We start from the raw sequence: 3,701 nt of genomic DNA, 5'->3' as shown, positions 1-3,701 counted from the left end.
GAGGCCGGATTCATTAGAGAAATAAAACATCCGGACTGGCTGGCAAACCTGGTGATGGTACCAAAGAAGGATAAATCCTGGCGCCTGTGCGTCGATTTTAAAGACCTCAATAAGGCCTTCCCTAAGGATCCCTTCCCCATCCCTCGCATTGATCAAATCATTGATGCTACCGCAGGACACAACTCACTGTGTTTCCTCGACGCATATTCCGAATACCATCAAATCAAAATGAAGGAGTCCGATCAAGCTGCAACATCATTCATCACCTCATATGGGCCATTCTGCTTCAACACCATGCCCTTCGGGCTCAAGAACGCCGGCGCCACCTACCAACGCATGATCCAAACATGCCTGGAGAAACAGATCGGAAAGACCGTTGAAGCCTATGTGGACGACATCGTAATCAAGACAAGGCATGTTGAAACATTAATAGACGACCTACGTCTCACATTCGAGAACCTCTGTGCATATGACATTAAGCTCAATCCGGAAAAGTGTGTTTTCGGCGTCCCTGCGGGAAAGCTGCTGGGCTTCATCGTTTCCAATAGAGGAATTGAAGAAAATCTAGCCAAAATCTGAGCTCTGTCACAATTGGCCACGCCAACAGACCTTAAACAAGTCCAAAAACTCACGGGTTGCGTGGCAGCTCTAAGCCGCTTTATCTCTAGATTGGGAGAAAAGGCACTACCACTCTATCGCCTTTTACGGCGAACTGATCACTTCGAGTGGACGGACGCGGCAACAGCCGGACTGGAAGAAATAAAAACCCTCCTAGCGAGGAACTCAATCCTGGCAGCGCCGAACGTCGGTGAACCAATGTTACTATACATATCGGCAACACATCAAGTGGTGAGCGTCGTGCTCGTCATTGAACGAGAACAGGACGGACACAAATTCTCGCTCCAGAAGCTAGTATACTACGTATCCACTGTCCTTACACCATGCAAATCCCGGTACCCCCATTATCAAAAGATAGTATACGCGGTCTTCATGGCATCCCGAAAGCTACGACACTACTTCCAGGAGTGTTCGATCACGGTGGCTTCCGAAGTACCACTCAATGATATAATAAACAACCGCGATGCTACGGGCCGGATTGCCAAATGGGCCATTGAGCTCCTTCCATTTGATATTACATACAAACCGCGTTGAGCTATTAAATCCCAAGTACTGGTTGACTTCGTCGCCGAATGGACAGAGACCGAACTCCCTAAAGAGTACGTCACATATTCCAATTGGGTTATGTATTTTGATGGCTCCAAAATGCTGGCAGGGCTAGGAGCGGGCGTCGTTCTAACGTCCCCCACTGGAGATGTCGTTCAATACGACTCCAAATATTATACACAGACTCCAATAACGTAGCCGAATACGAGGCCTTATTGCATGGTCTCCGGATGGCGGTCTCCATGGGCATACAGCGCCCGGAAGTGCGCGGGAACTCAAACCTTGCAATATCTCAAATAAACGGAGACTTCGATGCCAAACATCTAAAGATGGCGGCTTATCGTAATGTCGTCTTAAAGATGTCGGCTCGGTTCGAGGGGCTCGAGTTCCATCACGTGTCCCGAGAATGTAATCAAGCGGCGGACGGTCTTGCTCGTATCACTACAAGAAATCTGTTAATACATGACGGTTCTAATCTGTCATGCATCAGTAGAAAACTGTCATGGGTGGCCGTTCATGACGGACTCAGAATCCATCATGTATATCGCGTCATAATTTGACATCGTACCGTCCTTGACGATTCTCGACCGTCATGGATCTACGCCAGGCATGCTTAACCGACGTGCTTGTAACGGCGTTAACATGTTTGCCGCGGCATCATTTGACTTGGTAGCCCATCTAGGAATCAGCCCAATTGAAATTTTGGCCCACCAAATTTCGACTAGGTCCAAGAGTGACAGCCCATATAGCAATCAACCCAATTAAAATTTTGGCCCATTAAACTATGGTCGGTCAAAGGCCCACCTACCTCTTATCATTGTCTCAAAAAAAAACTACCTCTTATCACATTTCCCTTCTCTTGGTCCATGAAATTTTAAAGCAATATGTTTTTCAGAAAAATATATGCTCATTTCATTAAATAAAATAAAAGTTACATAAACAAACCGAGAAATACACCTATACAAAAGCAAAAAATCCCTAAACTTAAAATTACAAACATCTCCTGAGAACACTACACTACTCTCCATCTCCTCAAGCGCCGGCGGCGCTCGCCATACGTCAACTGGGGTTAATGCCCGTGCCTGGGAGACACCATTTTCGCAGGCATCTCGCCTCGAACCATCCTCCTGAACGACACTCTGTCTCCATCGATGAAGAGTCCATAAACGTATAGTACCTGCGTGTCGAGAAGCCCTAAAACAGCTCGGAAAAATAGAAATGAAAAGGATGGGAAAATCAGAAGCAACAGGGGAGAGAGACCTGGTGACCTGGTGGGATCTCGCCGATCTGATGCGGCGGAACTCGACCAGGCGCGTCGTCAGGTGGAGGCTGAAGTGGGACCTCCCGCACCCCATAGTCATCGCGCCCGACCCATCCAGGCTCTGCACGCCCACGAGGGACCTGGTCGCTGCTTGCAGCAAGATGGGCACCATCCGCAGCAACGGCGTCAGCGCCGCGTTCACTATAGGTCCGCCTTCAGGGGCGTCCCCGCCTGTGAGACGAGGCTAAAGTCGCGGCGGCTGCTGACGCGGTGGTTGCGGGATGCAGAGGGGAGGATGGTCATGGATGGCGAGGTTGCGGCGGCTGCCGGCCTTTTTCTTGCTGCAGTGGATGCGGCCATGGATGGGTAGGGTGGAGGACCGGGGGGTGGAGGGTGGAGGATCTGGAAGAGGCGACCGAGATCCAGTTCCTGCCGATGGAAGAGAAGCTGGCGTGGTGGACGGAAGGAAACACAAGAAAGAGGGGGAGGTTTCCTTGCCGTTGGATCTCAGGGGGATAGACGGTTTAGATCTGCGATCCGTGGGACGCTTAGATCAACCAATCACAGCGCAGCTTAGCCCTCATGCTGGATCGCCACTTCGGCTGCAGACTCTAGTGGGCCTCTGTTGACAGTCAGGGCGGCCACAAATTCATTTTTTTTCACTTATTCAAATAACCAGATACGGCATCCTTGTGGAGTAGCTTGGAAAATAATTAAAATATATATCACATTGAAATTTTAATGCAAGATACTACATGTAAGTTGTTTCGTACGATATTCAACAAAATGAATTTACGTGTGTTCATTGAAATTAATTCCAGTTTGACCCTACATATATACTACCAAGTAAGGTTGGAAAAAGTTCCGATTTGTTTCCTCTTGAAAGGATATATTTTTAATGGTGTATCTTGAGTTTAGAAACCAACGAGGATACAACACACCTTTGCAAGACATGCCCGTTCACTTCCGCGGTCCGCACCCTTGTCCTATATTGGGTGGGGGAGCTGCTTTCGTTTGATCCGGCTGCCGCTTCCCCCTCAATTGACGCTTGGTGGGATGTTGCCTCAAAACCTCCAACATCAATTTGAGAAGGCGTCGCAGCGGCTGCCTCATCTTTATAATGTGGAATGCCTGGAAGGAGAGGAACCGACGAATCTTCGAAGGCACAAGATTGACCTACATCGAGGTTGCGCACCTAACCTTTGAGGAGATCATGCAGCGCCACATGGCCTTCCGGGCAAAGAGCGACCCAAAATCATGCGTAGTTTGCATGCAT

The 3,701-nt window shown here is 48.9% G+C and overlaps 1 long non-coding RNA gene across 1 annotated transcript; it reads right to left on the bottom strand.

Annotated features, from left to right (window-relative positions):
• Nucleotides 1–2,051: 2,051 nt before the first annotated feature.
• On the bottom strand, nt 2,052–3,229 carry LOC120965312 (uncharacterized). Its single transcript, XR_005758040.2, has 2 exons — nt 2,425–3,229; nt 2,052–2,341 (listed from the first exon to the last, which is right to left on the bottom strand). It is a non-coding gene; the product is annotated as an uncharacterized lncRNA (long non-coding RNA).
• Between the last annotated feature and the right edge of the window lie 472 nt (nt 3,230–3,701).

The sequence above is a fragment of the Aegilops tauschii genome, chromosome 5, assembly GCF_002575655.3.
Source record: "Aegilops tauschii subsp. strangulata cultivar AL8/78 chromosome 5, Aet v6.0, whole genome shotgun sequence".
Taxonomy (NCBI): domain Eukaryota; kingdom Viridiplantae; phylum Streptophyta; class Magnoliopsida; order Poales; family Poaceae; genus Aegilops; species Aegilops tauschii.
Note: the sequence above shows the minus strand (reverse complement) of the source record. Positions and strands in the feature narration are given on the sequence as shown.